Source organism: Erinaceus europaeus, chromosome 10 (genome assembly GCF_950295315.1).
Source record: "Erinaceus europaeus chromosome 10, mEriEur2.1, whole genome shotgun sequence".
In the NCBI taxonomy this organism is placed as follows: Eukaryota; Metazoa; Chordata; class Mammalia; order Eulipotyphla; family Erinaceidae; genus Erinaceus; species Erinaceus europaeus.
In genome coordinates, this window is record NC_080171.1 from 40,158,607 (window position 1) to 40,181,050 (window position 22,444).

Consider the following 22,444-nt stretch of genomic DNA (forward strand, 5'->3'; position numbering starts at 1 on the left):
TTCTTCTTCTTCTTCTTCTTCTTCTTCTTCTTCTTCTTCTTCTTCTTCTTCTTTTCTTCTCCTTCTCCTTCTCCTTCTCCTTCTTCTTCTTCTTTTTTAAGCCAGAGCACTGCTCAGCTCTTATTCATGGCAGTGCAGGGGATTGAACCTAAGACTTTGGAATCTCAGGTATGACAGGTTCCTCTTTGCATAATAATTATGTTACCAACCCCATCCCCTCACAAAATTTTGTTCAATCTGAAAATATATTTAGAACATAGGCAGTGCTATCTTTGACAAAGCCTCCTTCAAAGATTACATAAAGCAAATTCTACTTAGATAGTAGGACCATGTTTTCTCCAGCTAGAGAATTTTTTGGAGCAGCACTCTTCAATACCCTCCAAGCATTGAAGACTTTCACATACTAGGCTAAGGTCAGGAAGAATCACTATTATTATTATTTTGCTGTTCAATAAAAACATATTATGGAAAGACACATGAGACAATTATATTAAAATAATTTTTTAACAATCCCTCCGGCAGGTAATTTAATTTCTTTATTTTCTCATTTATAAAATGGAAAACTAATTGCCCTATCTATCTCATTTAGATAAAAGTAGAATAAAATGAGATTTGCATGTAAAGGAATTTCTAAATACTTTACATATATATATGAGTAACATAACCCCCAAGAATCTCATTATTAAATAGTTATTAATTAGTTAATTATAAACTGTTAATATCATACCATTATTAAATATTTAACATGAGTATTAAACAGTAATATTAAATCATTGTATTTTGTACTTCAAATTTTTCAGTTTCTTTTTCTGTCCTTTTAAAAATTCATAAACATCTAAGAGATGCTATGGTTTTCCAGTTTAAACTAGAGTGTGGCTTGGCAAGCTTTTTCTAGAAAGAGCCAAGCAGTAAACATTTTGGTTTTATAGGCCATATGGTTATAACTACTCAACTCTATCTTTGTAACAGGAGGTTAGCTGTATATGCTACATAAACTAGTATGTATGCCTGGCTGTGTTTCTGTAAAACTTTATTTACAAAATTTAGCTGCATGTGGAATTTGACCTTATCATCTACCCATGTTTGACTTAGAAGTGCTGGCTTGAGTTCTTATCCTTCTGATAAGCTTCTGTAGAAAGCAGAAACAAAAGAGACAGAAAGTGGAGATAACTCTCACTGTAGTGTTTTGGAAGGGGAATGGGAAAGGAAAGCTTTTGGCATAGTTATTCCTGAGAATTTTATTAAACTAGCAACTGATTATTGCATGCTTACTGTTTCAAGGACCATTTGGGGTTTGAGGGTACAATATTGAATGGACTGGGTCCTAATTCTTTATGGTGTTTGTAGCTTTTGATATCTGAGACACCATGAGTGGAGCTATGTGGATTGGACTGAGAAAGGACATATTTTGGCACAATAGGCTTTGATCCTTTAAAAATATTGTCCTAAAATTTGAACTGTGCTGATTACAATGGAGAGAGAAATGGTTCTCTAACCTAGGGAACTTACTAATTAGTAGAGCTGATAAAGCAATGCTGACCAAATATTAAAGTCAGCAAATGAGTAAAAATTGAGTGTGGGGCTGGGGAGGCTTTGTGAAGGAGGTAGAGGATGAAATCCAAGAGATTAGAAAAAGACTATTTAGACCTTAGGTCAAAGGCTGGAAGTTTGGAAGGTAGAAAGAATTCTGGTGCATAACTTTTTCCATTTGGGATCAGAGCCTTTGGTCAATGAGTAGAGAGAAATCAGGTATTTGCTGTTTAGTACATCAGTTCTCATGAAGACAGACCCAAATACTTTCTGCTTCCAGTAATCTGACATTTTGAAAACTATTGGGATAAAAGCTTACTTCACTTGGCTCAGAGCTTGGAGAACCTGTGTATCTGAAGGTTATTATATCAACAATATGACTAAACTTCTTATAGCTGGAAAGTCAATGTCACTGACCAGTTATGCCAAGTGATCTTACTTTGCAGATGAAAAACAACAAACTTGGGAGTGGGGTGGTAGCTCAGAGGGTTAAGCACAGGTGGCACAAAGCACAAGGACTGGCGTAAGGATCCTGGTTCGAACTTCCGGCTCCCCACCTGCAGGGGAGTCGCTTCACAAGCAGTGAAACAGGTCTGCAGGTGTCTATATTTCTCTCCCTCTCTCTGTCTTCCCCTTCTCTCTCGATTTCTCTCTGTCCTACACAACAACAACGATATCAATAATAACTACAACAATAAAACAACAAGGGCATCAAAAGGGAATAAATAAAATAAATTAAAAAAAAAGAAAAAAACACTTTCTCAGATGCCTGAAATACAATTGTAAAAACAAAGGATAGAGCTAGAATCTTGAAATAAGGAGCAAATTTTCACCTACCTACACTCCATAGCTCATAATACACTGCCCTACATTGTCAAAATATACCTGATCTACAACAAGGGCAATAAAAGGGAAAATAAATAAATAAATATTTTAAAAAATATACCTGGCATATGTAGTAGACATATTTCTCTTAAACCCAACCTAGCACACTTAAAATACTCTGTGTGTGTGTGTGTGTGTGTGTGTGTGTGTGTGTGTGTGTGTGTGGTGGTGGTGGTGGTGGTGGTGGTGGTGGTGGTGGAGTTGAACTAACACTTCTCCAATGAAGAGATGAGGATGGAATGTAGCAACATAAAAATGTACATTACTTCTTGTCAGGGAAATACAAATAGAAACACAAGATATCCCACAGCAATAATAAACCATAATATTAAAAGCAGAAACAACAAATACTGGGGAAGGGTGTGAAGAAAAAGGAATCTGTGGACAGTGATGGTGGAAATATAAACTGATTTAGCCTTTGTGCAAAGGAGTACAGGGGTTTCTAAAAAATATTAAACATAAATCTATTGTATGATCCAGCTCTCCTAGGTATATACCCCCCCAAAAAAAAACCCAAATAAACACTAATTTGAAAAGTTTTTTTGCACTCATGTTCATTGTAATTCTATTTACAATAGCCAAGACATGGAAACAATCCAAGTGTGCAACAATGGATGAGTTAATGAAGAAGTAATGGGAGAACATGGGAGAACTATTCCAGTTTCTGCTGGAGGGTGATTGGGACACAGAACTCTGGTGGTGGGGATAGTGTGGAATTAAACTTCTATTGTCTTATAGTTTTGTAAATCACTAGTAAATAACTAATAAAAATTAGAAAAGATGTTATAGGATCTGTCTATATCTATCTATCTATCTATCTATCTATCATCTATCTACATACCTGTAGGTACACAATGGGATACTATCAGATGCTAGAAAAGATGACATCTGGGGGCCAGGTGGTAGCGTACCAGGTTAAGCACACATAGTGTGAAGCACAAGGGCCAGCACAAAGATCTTGGTTTGAGACGCTGCCTCCCCCCCTACAAGGGGGTCTCTTCACAAGCAGTGGAGCATGTCTGCAGGTGTTTGTCTTTCTATCCCCCCTCTATCTTTCCCTCTTCTCTCAATTTCTCTCTGACCTATCCAACAACAACAGTAATAGTAACAACAACAACAATGGAAAATATGTCTGCCAGGAGCAATGGATTCATAGTGCAGGTACCAAGCCCCAGTGATAATCCTGGAGGTAATAAAATAAAATAAAATAAAATAAAATGACATCTTACTATTTGATCAGTGTGGGTGGAACTGGAGGGGGTCATGTTAAGTACATCAGTCAGAAGAAGAAAGACAAGTATCAGATTATTTCGGTCATATGTGGGATATCAAGAAACAAAGCAAAGAAACAGACAAAATTCAACCAAAGTAAACCTTTGGATTAATGACTCAGAATTGAGGTTAGGAGAAGGAGAAAATGGAAGATAATAAGAATGTGGAGGAATGACAATGAACTATGGTGGAGGGTTACGGATGCTTTGATGGTGGGTATGGTGTAGTAATGTATATTTTTTAAAATAATTAAAAAATATTTATTTATTTATTTCCTTTTGTTGCCCTTGTTATTTTTTATTGTTGTAGTTATTACTGATGTCATTGTTGTTGGATAAGACAGAGAGAAATCGAGAGAGGAGGGAGGAGAAGACAGAGAGGGGAGAGAGAAAGATAGACACCTGTAGACCTGCTTCACAGCTTGTGAAGTGACTCTTGCACAGGTGGGGAGCCAGGGGCTAGAATCAGGATCCTTAAGCCAGTCCCTGCGTTTTGCGCCACCTTCGCTTAACCCGCTGTGTTACCTCCCAACTCCCGTAATGTACATTCAAAAAGATCATGAACTTTCATTGCTAGCACATTAACAGTCTTAAAAAAAAGTTTAAAACTTTTTCTTAAAATTGAATTTTATTTAACTAGGGGGAGTTTATGGTTTACAGTAAATACTATAGAGTTGTTGGTACATGTGTAAAATTTCTCTGTTTCTGCAAAACATTCTCACCCACAGCCTAGTTCCTCCTCCACCACCATGCACCAGGACCTGAAATCTGCTCTCCATTCAAGAGTCCCTTTACTCTGATGCAATATACCAAATCCAGTCCAAGTTCTATTTTGTCTTTTCCCTTACTGTTGTTAATTAATTTGATAGGACAGAAAGAAATTGAGAGAGAAGAGGGATAAAAAAGGAAAGAAAGAGAGAGCATTGCTTCATAGCTTTTGAAGCTTTTTGAAGCTTTCCCCCTGCGGGTGGGGACTGGGAGCTTGAACCCAGGTCCTTGCACATGGTAACATGTACTTAACCAGGTGCAGCACTGTCCAGTCCCCACATATATAGTCTTGATAATCAATGTTGCCTCAGTGAAAACATAAAGGTTATATGTATGTGTGTGCATATCTCTATCTTTATGTCCATTTCTGTGTGTGTGTTTCTTGCTTGAAGATGAAAAAGTGTTTGTATTTCTGAATATTTTGGACAAGCTGTGGGAGTAGGAGTTAGTTAAGATAAATTACAAAAAACAATTTGGAACCTGAACTGGAGTTGTGTATTGCATCAAAGTAAAAGACTCTGGGGTGGGTGGGTGGGAAAGTACAGGTCCAAAAAGGATGGGGGTTGTATTGTTATGTGGAAAGCTGAGAAATGTTATCTACAAACTATTGTATTTACTGTTGAATGTAAAACAGTAATACCCCAATAAAGAAATTTAAAAAAAAATTGGAGAATCTGGTGTGGTGTTATTTTATTTTTTTTTAAAGTCTTTGAACTGTTTCTATGTAACAAACCAGTTCTGATTTTTTAAAGATTAATCAACTAATTAGTGGATAGAGAGAGAGAGAGAGAGAGAGCCAGAGAGATGTGGAGAGATAGAATACCAGGGTCGGGTGGTGGCACACCTGGTTGAGCACACATGTTACAGTGAACAAGGTCATGAGTTTGAGCCCCCTGTCCCCACCTGCAGGAGGAAAGCTTTGCAAGTGGTAATGCAGGGCTGCAGGTGTCTCTCTGTCTCTCTCCCTCTCTAACTCTCCCTTCCCTCTTGATTACTGGCTGTCTCTATCCAATAAAGAAAGGTAATTTAAAAAAGAGGGGGTGTCATGTGGTAGTGCAGAGGGTTAAGTGCACATGGCGCAAAGCGCACAAGCTCTGACTCCCCACCTGCAGGAGATCGCTTCACAAGTGGCAAAGCAGGTCTGCAGGTGTTTATCTTTCTCTTCCCTTCTCTGTCTCCCCTCTTCTCTCAATTTCTCTCTGTCTTATCCAACAACATCAATGGCAACAATAACAATAATGACAACAAGGATTGCAACAGAGGCGACAACAACAAAAAATAAAATAATTTAAAATAAAAAGAGAGAGAGTGGACTTCCAGAGGCGGGGCTATGAGCAGCAGCAGATCTGATTCTCTCCTTTCCTCTCCTCTCCAGGATCATCTAGGAATACCAAAGGAGACCACCTGGGACTGAAACAAGACAGGACTAGAATGACTTCAGGAACCCACCAAATCACCAGTGAGTGAAAACACGTGTGGCTGGTGGACAGCCTAGGGAGAGATTAAGTGGCTGGTAACAGTCCGGGAGTTTATCAGTTGAGACACCACCTCCAGTCTGTTCCACCAATAAGGGGACGGCTGAAGGGAGGAGAGGACTCCCTGGAGACTCACCAAGTGCAACTCTGAGTCTCCATTTCTACTGCCCTCAGAATCTGGGGAAGTGGCAGGGAGGGACACCAGGGGACAGAGATCTAACCAGAAAACTCAGGAGAAGACCTATACCTCGGTAGCATAGCAGTGGGGCTATGAAAATCTCTTTGCATAACCACTGGATTATCTCTACCATGCTCTTCTTTCTCTCTTGGTCAGGAGTTAGTGATTAAGCTGAGAAGCATACTTACAGTTTAAAAGCCCTCAGGCTCCCATAGTCAACAGGGAAGAAAAAGCAAAAAAAAAAAAAAAAAGGCTTTTAAGCCACTGAGCTCCAAATCAGGGATTAAAATACTATTGAAACAACTGTTAACTTCCACCACTATGAACCATTTAATTGCCTTACTTAGACACAAGTCAATCCAGGCAATAGTGATCAGGAATTTGAAAAGTACTAAGAGAGGGAACTCATAACATATTATATAAAATGGTTAAAACAACAAGAAGAAATATTGGAGAAATGAACCAGGACAAGAGTCCAGCTAAAAGCCCCCCAAAGGTTGAAGGACAAAATAATGATGTCAACATCCAAACACTAGCTAAGGAAATAATCACAGGAGTGAGGAAAGTGTTTGAAAGAATTGTCATTAGGAATACAGAAAGAACAGATGAAACTCTGGAAGAAAACACTAATTATCTCAAGGTTATTAGAGAGCTGAAAGCTGAAATAGCTGAGCTAAGAACACAACTAGCTGAACAAGCTAAAACAGTATCAGAACAGGGTAATAAAATAGATGAACTCCAGAAAACAGTAGAGGGCAGAGAGAATAGAATGAATGAAACTGAAGACAGAATTAGCAAGATCGAGGGCGAATTAGAGACAACTAAAAAAGAAGTAAGAGATCTCAAAGAGAGATTAAGAGATGCTGAAAACAACACCAGAGTCCTATGGGATGACTTCAAAAGAAAAAATATACGCATTACTGGGCTTACCAGAGGAAGAAAGAGAGGGAGAGGAAGAAAGCATTCTTCAGGCCATAATAGCTGAAAACTTCTCTTGTCTAGACAACATCAAAGACATAAAGATTCAAGAAGCCCAGAGGGTCCCAAACAGAATTAACCCAGACCTAAAGACACCAAGACACATCATATTTAGAATGGAAAGGAATAAGGATAAAGAAAGGATCCTGAAAGCTGCAAGAGAAAAACAAAGTCACCTACAGAGGAAAACCCATAAGATTAGCCTCAGACTTCTCCATACAAACACTACAGGCCAGAAGAGAATGGCAAGATATCTATCGAGTGCTCAATGAGAAAGGCTTTCAACCAAGAATACTGCTAGTCCTGCTAGACTGTAATTCAGACTAGATGGAGATGTAAAAATCTTCTAAGACAAGCAACAGTTGAAGGAATCAACTATCACCAAGCCTGCCCTGAAAGAAGTTCTGAAAGGTCTTCTATAAACAGTCAGACCACCATAAATATGCCATATATCAAAACACTCTAAAACTCTACAAGAATGGTGCTAAAATATCTACAATCTTTGATATCAATACATGACAATGGCCTGAATTCACCTATTAAAATACACAGAGTAGGAAGATGGATCAGGAAACACAACCCAACAACATGCTGTTTACAGGAAACCCACCTAACTCAACAAGACAAACACAGACTTAAAGTGAAAGGATGGAAAACTATCATAGAAGCCAATGACCCACAAAAAGGGGTAGGAACAGCTATTCTCATATCTGACACGACAGACTTTAAAATAGTTAAGATTTAAAAAGATAGGAATGGACACTACTTAATGCTCAGAGGATCAGTCAATCAAGAGGACTTAGCAATTATTAACATCTATGCACCCAATGAGAAGCCATCTAAATACATCAAACATCTACTGAAAGAGCTACAGCAATATATATTAACAGCAACACAATCATAGTAGGGGACTTCAACACCCTACTCTCTCAACTTGACAGGCAGAAATTCCATAAAGACATAAGGGTGCTAAATGAGGAGATAGATACACTAGAACTATTGGACATTTTCAGAGTCATTCATCCCAAGAAACTGGAATACAGATTCTACTCAAATCCACATGGGTCCTTCTCAAGGATAGACCATATATTAGGCCACAAAGGCAGCATCAGCAAATTCAAGAGCATTGAAATCATCCCAAGCATCTTCTCAGACCACAGTGAAATTAACACTTAACAATCAACAAAAGATTAGTAATAGTCTCAAAATGTGGAAGCTCAACAGTACACTCCTTAAAAACTTCTGGGTCAAAGAGGAAATAACGGAAAAAATCAAAATGTTTCTAGAATTCAATGAAAATGAAGACACAAGCTATCAAAATATTTGACACAGCTAAGGCAATACTGAGAGGGAAGTTCATAGCCATACAAACATACATTAGGAAACAAAAAAAGCCCAAATAAACAGACTGCTTGCACATCTTAAGTACCTAGAAGAAGAAGCACAAAGGAACCCTAAAGCAACCAGAAGAATAGAAATCACTAAAGTTAGGGCAGAAATCAATAACAATGAAAATAAGAAAACCATACAAAAGATCAACGACAATAAATGTTGGTTCTTTGAAAGAGTGAACAAAATCGACAAAACTTTAGTCAGACTCACAAAAAAAAGGAAGAAGACCCAAATAAATTGAATAGTAAATGATAGAGGAATTATCATAACAGACATCACAGAAATTCAACATACCATGCAAGACTTCTATGAACAACTATACGCCACCAAGATAGAGAACCTGGAAGAAATGGACGATTTCCTAGATACCTACCAACTTCCAAAGCTAAGTAAAGTGGAAGTAGATAACATTAACAGGCCCATCACAGCTAATGAAATTGAAACAGTTATCAAAAATCTTCCCCAAATTAAAAGTCCTGGACCAGATGGTTTTACAAATGAATTCCACAAAACCTTCAAAGAAGCACTAATACCTCTACTTTCAAAAGTCTTCTAGAAGATTGAAGACAGTGGAATACTCCCTGCCAGCTTCTATGAAGCTAACATCACTCTGATACCAAAAGCAGACAGGGACACAACCAAAAAAGAAAACTACAGACAAATATCTCTGATGAACATAGATGCTAAAATACTGAATGAAATTCTAGCCAACTGGATACAACAGTATATTAAAAAGATTGTTCATCATGACCAAGTGGAGTTTATCCCAGGCATGCAAGGTTGGTTTAATATATGTAAATCAATCAATGTGATCCACCACATCAACAAAAGCAAGACCAAAAACCACATGGTCATATCAATAGATGCAGAGAAAGCCTTTGACAAAATACAACATCCCTTTATGATCAAAACACTACAAAAAATGGGAATAGATGGAAAATTCCTGAAGATAGTGGAGTCTATATATAGCAAACCTACAGCCAACATCATACTCAAAGGTGAAAAACTGGAAGCATTTCCCCTCAGATCAGGTACTAGACAGGGCTGCCCACTATCACCATTAATATTCAACGTAGTGTTGGAACCTCTTGCCATAGCAATCAGGCTGGAGCAAGGAAGAGAAGATTATCAAAGACTGTAAGAGAAGAAGTCAAACTCTCCCTATTTGTAGATGACATGATAGTATACATAGAAAAACCTAAGGAATCCAGCAAGAAGCTTTTGGTTATCATCAGGCAATACAGTAAGGTGTCAGGCTATAAAATTAACATTCAAAAGTCAGTGGCATTCCTCTATGCAAACACTAAGCTAGAAGAAATTGAAATCCAGAAATCAATTCCTTTTACTATAGCAAAAAAAAAAACAATAAAATATCTAGGAATAAACCTAACCAAAGAAGTGAAAGGTTTCTATACTGAAATTATGAGTCACTACACAAGGATATTGAAAAAGACACAAAGAAGTGGAAAGATATTCCATGCTCATCGATTGGTAGAATTAACATCATCAAAATGAATATACTACCCCGGGCTATTTACAAATTTAATGCTATCCCTATCAAGATCCCAAGCACATTTTTTAGGAGAATAGAAAAAATGCTACAAATGTTTATCTGGAGCCAGAAAAGACCTAGAATTTCCAAAACAATCTTGAGAAAGAAGAACAGAACCGGAGGCATCACACTCCCAGATCTCAATTGCATTATAGGGCCATTGTCATCAAAACTGCTTGGTACTGGAACATGAATAGACACAATGACCAGTGGAATAGAATTGAGAGCCCAGAAGTTAGCCCCCACACCTATGGACATCTAATCTTTGATAAAGGGGCCCAGACTATTAAATGGGGAAAGCATAGTCTCTTTAGTAAATGGTGTTAGAAACAATGGGTTGAAACATGCGGAAGAATGAAACTGAACCACTATATTTCACCAAATACAAAAGTAAATTCCAAGTGGATCAAGGACTTGGATGTTAGACCAGAAACTATCAGATACTTAGAGGAAAATATTTGCAGAACTCTTTTCCGAATAAATTTTAAAGACATCTTCAATGAAACGAATCCAATTACAAAGAAGACTAAGACAAGCATAAACCTATGGGACTATGTAAAAATTAAAAAGCTTCTGCAGAGCTAAAGAAACCACTACCGAAACCAAGAGACCCCTCACAGAATGGGAGAAGATCTTTACATGCCATACATCAGACAAAAGGCTAATAACCAGAATATATAAAGAACTTGCAAATCTCTACAACAAGACAACAAATAACCCCATCCAAAAAATGGGGGCAGGACATGGACAGAATATTCACCACAGAAGACATCCCAAAGGCCGAGAAACACATGAAAAAATGCACCAAGTCTCTGTCAGAGAAATGCAAATAAAGACAGCAACAAGATACCACTTCACTCCTGTGAGAATGTCACACATCAGAAAAGGTAACAGCAGCAAATGCTGGAGAGGTTGTGGGCTCAAAGGAACCCTCCTACACTGCTGGTGGGAATGTCAATTGCTCCAACCTCTGTGGAGAACAGTCTGGAGAACTCTCAGAAGGCTAGAAATTTATCTACCCTATGATCCTGCAATTCCTCTCCTGGGGATATATCCTAAGGAACCCAACACACCCATCCAAAAGATCTGTGTACACATATGTTCTTGGCAGCACAATTTGTAATAGCCAAAACCTGGAAGCAACCCAGGTGTCCAACACCAGATGAGTGGCTGAGCAAGTTGTGGCATATATAGAAAATGGAATACTACTCAGGTATAAAAAATGGTGACTTCACCATTTTCAGCCGATATTGGATGGGCCTTGAAAAATTCATGTTAACTGAAATAAGTTAGAAACAGAAGGATGAATATGGGATGATCTCACTCTCAGGCAGAAGTTGAAAAACAAGATCAGAAAAGAAAACACAAGTAGAACCTGAAATGGAATTGGCGTATCACATCAAAGTAAAATACTCCGGGGTGGGTGGGTGGGTGGGGAGAATACAGATCCAAGAAGGATGACAGAGGACCTAGAGGGGTTTGTATTGTTATATGGGAAACTGGGAAGTGTTATGCATGTACAAACTATTGTATTTACTGTTGAATGTAAAACATTAATTCCCCAATAAAGAAATTTAAAGAGAGGGAGAGAGAGAGAGAGAGAGAGAGAGAGAACCAGAGCACATTGTGGCACATGTGATGACAGGGATTTAACCCAGGACTACTTGCTTGGGAGTCTAATGCCCTGCCCATTTTGCCAATTCCCAGCCCTCCAATCTTGATTTTTAAAATGATAAGAATGGTTAATACTTATTTTCTGTTTGCTGTGCACTGTCAAGAATTACACTAATCAACTTATCAAATCTCATAGTACCTCTGTGCACTTTGTACTATTTTTGAAAGAATAAAACTGAAGACAAATGGGAATGACATTTTTTCCAAGGTCTTCCAGGTATCATCCAATAGCATCCAATAGTATAAGACTTCCTTCAGTATAATCAAGGAAAGATTTGAGAACTAGCCATGAAAGAGAATTCTGAAAGAGGATGGTTACTGACTAAAGTTTGAGTCAGTATTGACTTTCTCATATGAAGACCTAAAACATCTCAAATGACATAGCACTTCTCAACATACAGAATTATGTAATTTAGTAAAATAATATCTGCCTTTTGTTTGCAAAAAGTTATTTCACCCACAAATAATAATAACTGGATGTATTTAAGCAAGAGAAAGAGAGACAGCTTTATATACTTTGTCCTGCTGTTGAAAAATTAAACACTATGGTATACAAGGGAATTAGATTGCTCCTAGAAAAATATCATTTTCTCTGGAAAATGTCCATGCCACTAGCTCCAAATCCTGTCAAATTGCTATTTTCTCAACAGAACAGAGAGAAATGGATCAACAAATGTAACACCAAATGGGAACTTAGAAATGGTGTATCTAATGTCTCCAATCAAAAAGATGACATTTTTGTGGAGACATTTATTCCGGGCAGGCTAGTCCCCAGAACCAATGAATGTCATAATATATGGTGAAAGGAATTTTATAGATATGATTATCTAAAGAATAATTTTCAGGCAGCAAAATAGCTCACCTAGAGAGTGTGATGCATTCCAAGTGCAGGACTTAGGTTCAAGGCCCGCTCCCATCACAGGGAAGGAAACTTTGGTCCTGTGGTCTTTCACTTACTCTCTACCTTCTTTGACCCTACCTAAAAATATTCTTTCCATGGTGAGATAAGCCTGGATGTTCCAGGTAATCAGTGTCCTTATAAAAGACAGAGAAAGCTTTGACTATGTAAGTAGGAAGTAATAATGCTTAAAGCAAGAGATTGGAGTTGTGCAACTGCTAACCCAGGAATTACACCCAATATTAAGGAATGCCAGCAACCTCCACAAACTAAAGATACAGGAGCATATTCTCCCCTGAAGTTTCCAGAAGGACCCAAAACTTTAAGCAACTTTGTTTTCTTCCTGCAAGACAAATTCTGAAATCCTCACTACAAAGGAATACATTTGTGCTTAAATTACTCAATTTGTGGTAATTTGTTATAGCAGAAACAGTAGATGAACATTCTTTTAATGACTTTATTATTTGACTGTAGGACTTTATTTCAGTATTTTAAGGTCCATAGGTAGTCTTTTGATTTAACATTTTTGGGATTCCTTTTAGGTTTATAATGGAGATCTACTTTTCCTGCTTCTCTTTATTTTTCCCTCTCCCTATCTTTCTCCTTTTTCTCTTTTTCTTCCTCCCACTTTTTTTTCTTTTCAAACTGAGGTAACATTGATTTACCATGTCATATGTGTTCTAGGAGTGTAGGTTTATACTTCTTCAAATGTATGTTATGTTATAACCACCACTAAAATATCCTGCACAAGATCCACTGAATCACCTCCACCTCCTTTTCCCACCCTCCTCCCTTTCTGGTAACCTCAGTTCTAAGGTCAGAATCTCAGAGTTTGTTTTGTTTTGGCTTTGGCTATTTCCTGGCTTTGTTTCTATATACCCCACATAGGAGTGAAATAATCTGGTATTTGCCTTTCTCCCTTCCTTCTGACTGACTTTGCTTAGCATGGACCCCTCCAGCTCCACCCATGTTGTAATAAATGGGCAGGATTTCATTTTTCCTTATAACTAAGGAATATAGAGTATATATATATATATATATATATATATATACCATATATACATATATATTAAATATTTTTATTCATTTATTTTTTGGATAGATAGAGAGAAATTGAGAGGAAGGGGGATATAGAGAGGGAGAGAGTCAGAGACACCTGCAGCCCTACTTCACCATTCATGAAGTTTTTCCCCTGCAGGTGGGGACCAGGGGCTTGAACCCGGGTCCTTGCGCACTGTAGTATGTGCGCTTAACCAGGTGTGCCACCACCTGGCCCCATATACCATATTTTTTACATATTCATCTCTAGGGTTTTTACCATATCTTGGCTATTATATGTAATGCTACAATGAACATAGGAGAGTGCATATATCTTTTTGGATTAATGCTTTTAGATTTTTTGATAGATATCTAAGAATGGAATTCCTAGACCATAAGGTAGATCAATTTTTAATATTTTGAGAACCCTCTCCCCTTACACTGTTTTCCATAGAGGCTGAGCCATTTTATGCTCCCACCAGCAGTGGAGGATTTCTTCTCAGCAGCACTTAATGCTCCTGGTCTTTGTGATACATCATAGTTGCTCGTTCATTGCAACTATGATTTTTAATTCCCTGATAATAAGAGATAAAGAACACTTTTTTAAAAATAGTTTTTTCTTTCTAAAAATATTTATTTATTTCCTTTTGTTGCCCTTGTTTTATTGTTGTAGTTATTGTTGTTGATGTTTTTGTTGTTGGATAGGACAGAGAGAAATGGAGAGAGAAGAGGAAGACAGAGAGGGAGAGAAAGATAGACACCTGCAGATCTGCTTCACCACCTGTGAAGTGACTCTCCTGCAGGTGGGGAGAGGGGGCTGGAACGGGATCCTTATGCAGGCCCTTGCATTTTGTGCCACGTGCACTTATCCCGCTGAGCTACTGCCCGACTCCCAAACAACACTTTTTTATGTTTCAGTATGCCATCTTCATGCATGTTTTTGTCCATTCCATTCAACTATTCTGTCATTTTTTTGGATTAATTTGTTTAGATTTTTGTTATTGAGCTGTATGAGTTCTTTATATATCTTGAATACCAATCTGCTGTCAGATGGATGATGTACATATATATATATATATTTTTCCCATTCAGTAGGATGTCATTTCATTTTAATAATAGTTTCTCTTGCTATAAAGAAGCTTTTTAGTTTGATATAGTCATATTTAACTGTGCTTGATTCCAGTGGCAAAAGAAGTCTATTTCTGACATAGTCAGAAGATGCTATTGATGATAATTACCCACTCTCTTAGAAACCAAGAGAATAAAGGGGTGGAGAAGGAGACATGAATGAGTCAGCTAAGGCTGCCATACACATACCACAGAGTGGGAGGCTTAAACAACAGAAATGGATCTTCTTCCAGTCTTGGAGGCTGAAAACTCCCAAATCAAAACTCTGGAGTGCTTATTTCCTGGTAAGATGCTCTTCCAAACTGACATCTGGTATGTTCTATGACCTCTTTGTGAATGAGTAGAGAGAAACAGTGAACTTTCTCTCCCATTTCTTCTTATAAGGGCACAAATCTCATCAGAATGGTTCCACTCTAAGAACCCGATCTAACACTAATTACCCATCTCTCTTTTTTAATATCCTTTTAAAACTTGTATTTATTCATTTAGATGCAGACAGAGAGAAGCTGAGAGGGGTATGGGAAGATAGAGAGGGAGAGAGACAGAGAGACACCTGTAGCACTGCTTCACCACTTATAAAGCTTTTCTCCTGAAAATGGGGATCAGGGGCTTGAACCCGGGTTCTTGTGCATTATATATAGCATGTGTGCTACCACTTGGGCCCTCACTATTTACCTTACAAGAATCTAATGTCAGATATCACTGCATTGGAATTTAAGACTTCAACATAAAATTGAGAGGGCAACAAAATGGATCAATATATATCTGTGATGGCAATATCCTTGTAAAAATGCTTATATTGTGACTCAAATACTATTAAACTATGATAAACACTAATGGAATTTTAGCAATTAGAATATTCACAGAATCTCCAAAGATACATTTAGAGATAAAGCCATATTTTATATATAAATCATGTTCAATTTCTGTCAACACATAATTCATACATGTATACATAGGTAGTATGTTTGTATGTATATTTATATTTATGTTACAGGAAGTATGGATGCAGAATATCTTTTAAATGAAGTTGATTTTGTGACTTTTTAAAATGCTTTTGTTCTTTTTTTGGACATAAAACACAAGTATGTGAAAATGTTAAGAGTGCTGTGTTCCAAAATGAGTGACTTGATTGTTGGACTACTCTTTGGACTTCAAAGAATCTCATAGTTTAAGGAAAAACCATGTTAGCAGTTCCTGATAAAGGGATTGTGTACATCATGGAAGCAAGAGTAGTGATAGTAAGAATACTTGACTCATGTTTTGCAAAGCTGTCTTTGTTAGTAGTATGTCCAGCAAGTTTATGGCACATCATATAGAATGTTTTCAGACAAAAGTGAATGTGTGAAACTCTCTACAGAAACCAACTGCTACTGAAATTCTGTTACACAATGAGCTGTAGACACAAGACATTTAACTTGAGTGTGAACTTCTGACAGAAGGTAAAAATTGTATGTAGAATTAAAAAAATATTTTGTTGAAGAGAGCCTCTTTCTTCCATTTAATGCTTTGGGCCCCCTTATCAAAGATTAGATGTCCACAGGTGTGGGGATTTATTTCTGGGCTTTCAATTCTGTTCCACTGGTCTGTGTGCCTATTTTTGTTCACTTTCTAACAAAGTCCCAAAACCTAGATATAGACCAGGTTCTGTGAGAGAGAGCATATGTTCACATGTATCCATAAACTAGTGCAAAATATATACCTGAAAGCAGAAGTACACTAGAGTTTTCAGTGAGTACCCCCCATATACTTCCTCTACACTATTCCAAGCTTTGGGTCCATGATTGCTCAACAATTTGTTTGGCTTTGTATGTTAACTCTCTTTTCAGCCACCAGGTACCAGATACCATCAGGATGCCGGCCAGGCTTCCCTGGACTGAAGACCCCACCAATATGTACTGGAGCTCTGCTTCCCCAGAGACCCACCCTACTAGGGAAAGAGAGAGGCAGATTGGGAGTATGGACTGACCAGTCAATGTCCATGTTTAGCGGAGAAGCAATTACAGAAGCCAGACCTTCCACCTTCTACAACCCACAAAGACCCTGGGTCCATGCTCCCAGAGGGATAGAGAATGGGAAAGCTATCAGGGGAGGGGATGGGATATGGAGATTGGGTGGTGGGAATTGTGTGGAGTTGTACCCCTCCTACCCTATGGTTTTGTTAATTTATCCTTTCTTAAATAAAAAATAAATTAAAAAATATTTTATTTTACTTTTCCACTAAGGTTATCTATCAGTGGGGCTCCGTACCTGCAGGAATTTACTGTGTCTGGCAGATATTTTTTCCCTTTTTCTTTTAAATAGAGAAGAAAGAGGGATAGAGTAGGAGGGAGAGAAGGAGAGAAACAGAAGCATTGCCTTACCACTAGTGAAGTTTTAAACCAGGCTCTTAGGCATAATAATGTGTGTTCTTTATTGGGTGAGTCACCTCCAGGCCCCTGTGTCTGTTTTTTTTTTTTTTTCCTTTTTTTTTTTTTTTTTTTTGCCTACAGGGTTATTGCTGGGACTCAGTGCACGCTCTATGAATCCACTGCTCCTGGATGACATTTTCCTCATTTTGTTTCTACCCTTGTTGTTGTTGTTGTTATTATTACTGTTGTCATAGCTGTTGGATAGGACAGGGAAGAAAACAAAAGAGGAGGGGAGACAGAGGGGGAGAGACAGACAGACAGACACTTACAGACCTGCTTCACCACCTGTGAAGCACCCCCCACCCATAGGTGGGGAGTTGGGGGCTCGAACCAGGAACCTTATGTGGGTCCTTGAGCTTTGCATCAAGTTCACTTAACCCCTTGTGCTATCACCTGACACCCCCCCATCTGTTTTTTTTTCATTTGGTACTAAAGATCAAGTCAGAGTTTCATGCATATGCTTTATGATTAAGCCACCTCCCTAGTCCACCTTTTTTTTCTTTTCCTTTTAAAAATATTTTTATTGTATTATTATTATTTTAAGATTGTATTTATTTATTCATGTAGAAGATAGGCAGAGAGAGAAAGAACCAGACATTACTCTGGTACATTTACTGCTGGGGATTGATTTTGAGACGGCATATTTGAGAGTCTAATGCTTTATCTGCTGAGCCACCTCCAAGACAACACCTTTTTAAATTTTTCTTAAGATTGAAGTAAAAGAGAGAGAGAGGTACATAATATGTGTGTGCACATACACACACCAAGCAAAGCATTGCTCTACCATCTACGGTATTCTATTTAAGGCTCTTATGTGGTGCCAGGGATCAAATTCAAGCCTTCACTCATGCAAGGAAGGTGCTTTACCACTGAGTCACTTCCATACCCCTTTGTATATAGATTATTATAGGGGCAAGAAATTAAGAAAAATTAAAGTTATAAAATGTTATCTAATATTTATTTATTTCCCAGGTGGTCTACTATATAAAGTGATGCAATATATGTATAAATATAGTTCAGGTATAAATATTTCATACACATATATATATATTTAAATGCATAAAAATATCTTTCTATTTTGATGGAAGGGATATTGGAAAAGTATTACACTTCAGAGATAATAAAGAATATGGTCAAAGTGAAAAGAAAATACTTCACTTCTAATGACAGAGGTTATCTAGTGACTTGTTGTATCAAAAAATATCTTCTTCATGATATATGGATCTTTTAAGAGCAGTAATTGAAGCTCTCTTTCAGAAAGATCTCCATAACAGATACTACTGCTACTGAAAGACTGAGATACAAATGCATAGGAAAAGAAGTAAAATGATGGTTGTCATTTTACAAATTCTTCCATATAAGACGTCTTCTTACTTCCACCCCCCCTTTTTTTTTAACATGGGGGAAGAAAGTATAAGTTTAGAATCCTCTGAAAAACCAGTCATACCCTAAGTTGTTTTTTTAGAGAATCTGAACTGAAGCTAATAAATATGTGCTTCAAGTTACAATTATTTGCTCAGTTATATGAGACTCAAGGAGCTGTAGGGCATAGAAAAGCAGACCCTATAAAACAGGCAACTTCATTTAAAAAAAAAATTTTTAATAATTTATTTCTTTATTGGGGAATTAATGCTTTACATTCAACAATAAATACAATAGTTTGTACATGCATAACATTCCCCAGTTTCCCATATAACAATACAACCCCCACTATGTCATTTATCATCCTTCATGGACCTGTATTCTCCCCACCCACCCACCCACCCCAGAGTCTTTTACTTTGGTGCAATACGCCAACTCCAGTTCAGGTTCTAATTGTGTTTTCTTTTCTAATCTTGTTTTTCAACTTCGGCCTGAGAGTGAGATCATCCCATATTCATCCTTCTATTTCTGACTTATTTCACTCAACATGATTTTTTCAAGGTCCATCCAAGATCAGCTGAAAAAGGTGGAGTCATCATTTTTTACAGCTGAGTAGTATTCCATTGTGTATATATACCACAATGCTCAGCCACTCATCTGTTGTTGGACACCTGGGTTGCTTCCAGGTTTTGGCTATTACAAATTGTGCTGCCAAGAACATATGTGTACACAGATCTTTTTGGATGGATGTGTTGGGTTCCTTAGGATATATCCCCAGGAGGGGAATTGCAGGGTGATAGGGTAGGTCCATTTCTAGCCTTCTGAGAGTTCTCCAGACTGTTCTCCACAGAGGATGGACCAATTCACATTCCCACCAGGAGTGCAGGAGGGTTCCTTTGACCCGACACCTTCTCCAGCATTTGCTGCTGTTACCTTTTCTGATGTGTGACATTCTCACAGGAGTGAAGTGATATCTCATTGTTGTTTTGATTTGCATTTCTCTGACAATCAGAGACTTGGAGCATTTTTTCATGTGTTTCTCAGCCTTTTGGATCTCTTCTGTGGTGAATATTCTGTCCAAGACCTCCCCCCATTTTTGGATGGGGTTATTTGTTGTCTTATTGTTGAGTCTGGCAAGCTCTTTATATATGTTGGTTATTAAACTCTTATCTGATGTATGGCATGTAAAGATTACTCCCATTCTGTGAGGGGTCTCTTGGTTTGGGTAGTGGGTTCTTTTGCTGTGAAGAAGCTTTTTAATTTGATGTAGTCCCATAGGTTTATACTTGCCTTAGTCTTCCTTGTAAGTGGATTCGTTTCATTGAAAATGTCTTTAAAATTTATGCGGAAAAAAGTTCTGCCAATATTTTCCTCTAAGTAGCTGATAGTTTCTGGTCTAACATCCAAGTCCTTGATCCACTTGGAATTTACTTTTGTATTTGGTGAAATACAGTGATTCAGTTTCAATCTTCTGCATGTTTCAACCCATTGTTTCTAACACCATTTATTAAAGAGACTCTGCTTTCCCCATGTAATAGTCTGGGCCCCTTTGTCAAAGATTAGATGTCCATACATGTGGGGCCTCATTTCTGGGCTCTCAATTCTATTCCAATGGTCAGTGTGTCTGTTCATGTTCCAGTACCACGCAGTTTTGATGACAGTGGCCCTATAATACAGTTTGAGATCTGGGAGTGTGATGCCTCTGGTTCTGTTCTTTTTTCTCAAGATTGTTTTGGCAATTCTAGGTCTTTTCTGGTTCCAGGTAAACATTTGTAGCATTTTTTCTATTCTCCTAAAAAATGTGCTTGGGATCTTGATGGGGATAACATTAAATTTGTAGATGGCTCTGGGTAATATATTCATTTTGATGATGTTAATTCTTCCAACCCATGAACATGGAATATCTTTCACCTTCTTTGTGTCTTTTTCAATTTCTTTGAGTAGTGACTCGTAATTTTCAGTATACAAGTCTTTCACTTCTTTGGTTAGATTTACTCCTAGATATTTTATTGTTTTTTTTGCTATAGAAAAAGGAACTGATTTCTGGATTTCAATTTCTTCTAGCTTAGTGTTTGCATAGAGGAATGCCACTGACTTTTGAATGTTAATTTTATAGCCTGACACCTTACTGTATTGCCTGATGATTTCCAAAAGCTTCTTGCTGGATTCCTTAGGTTTTTCTGTGTATACTATCATGTCATCTGCAAATAGGGAGAGTTTGACTTCTTCTCTTCCAATCTGTATGCCTTTAATTCCTTGCTCCTGCCTGATTGCTATGGCAAGAACTTCCAACACTATGTTGAACAGTAATGGTGATCGTGGGCAGCCCTGTCTAGTACCTGATCTGAGGGGAAATGCTTCCAGTTTTTCACCATTGAGTATGATGTTGGCTGTAGGTTTGCTATATATAGACTCCACTATCTTCAGGAATTTTCCATCTATTCCCATTTTTTGTAGTGTTTTGATCATAAAGGGATGTTGTATTTTGTCAAAGGCTTTCTCTGCATCTATTGAAGTGACCATGTGGTTTTTGGTCTTGCTTTTGTTGATGTGGTAGATCAAATCGATTGATTTACGTATATTAAACCAACCTTGCATGCCTGGGATAAACCCCACTAGGTCATGATGAACAATCTTTTTGATATACTGCTGTATCTGATTGGCTAGAATTTTGTTCAATATTTTCGCATCTATGTTCATCAGAGATATTGGTCTGTAGTTTTCTTTTTTGGTTGTGTCCCTGTCTGCTTTTGGTATCAGGGTGATGTTGGCTTCATAGAAGCTGGCAGGGAGTATTCCAGTGTCTTCAATCTTCTGGAAGACTTTTAAAAGTAGAGGTATTAGTTCTTCTTTGAAAGTTTTGTAGAATTCATTTGTAAAACCATCTGGTCCAGGACTTTTATTTTTGGGAAGATTTTTGATAACTGTTTCAATTTCATTAGCTGTGATGGGCCTGTTCATGTTATCCACTTCCTCTTTACTTAGTTTTGGAAGTTGGTAGGTATCTAGGAAATCATTCATTTCTTCCAGGTTCTCTAGCTTGGTGGCATATAGTTGTTCATAGAAGCCTCGCATGATATGTTTAATTTCTGCAGTGTCTGTTGTGATTTCTCCTCTTTCATTTACTATCCAATTTATTTGGGTCTTCTCCAGTTTTTGTTTTGTGAGTCTGGCTAAAGGTTTGTCGATTTTGTTTACTCTTTCGAAGAACCAACATTTACTTTCATTGATCTTTTGTATGGTTTTCCTATTCTCAATGTTATTTATTTCTGCCCTAACTTTAGTGATTTCTGTCTTTCTGGTTGCTTTAGGATTCCTTTGTTGTTCTTCTTCTAGGTCTTTAAGATGTGTGATAATGCTGTTTATTTGTACCTTTTCTTGTTTCCTAATGTGTGCTTGTATAGCTATGAACTTCCCTCTTAGGACTGCTTTAGCTGTGTCCCAAATATTTTGTTAGCTTGTGTCTTCATTTTCATTGAACTCTCGAAACATTTTGATTTCTTCCTTGATTTCCTCTTTGACCCAGAAGTTGTTAAGAAGTGTACTGTTGAGCTTCCACATTTTGGGACTGTTACTAATCTTTTGTTGATTGTTAAGTGTTAGTTTAATTCCACTGTGGTCTGAGAAGATGCTTGGGATGATTTCAATGCTCTTGAATTTGCTGATGCTGCCTTTGTGGCCTAACATATGGTCTATCCTTGAGAAGGACCCATGTGGATTTGAGTAAAATGTGTATTCCAGTTTCTTGGGATGAATGACTCTGAAAATGTCCAATAGTTCTAGTTTATCTATCTCTTAATTTAGCTCCCTTATGTCTTTACTGATTTTCTTCCTGTATTATCTGTCAAGTTGAGATAGTGGGGTGTTGAAGTCCACTACTATGATTGTGTTACTGTTAATATAT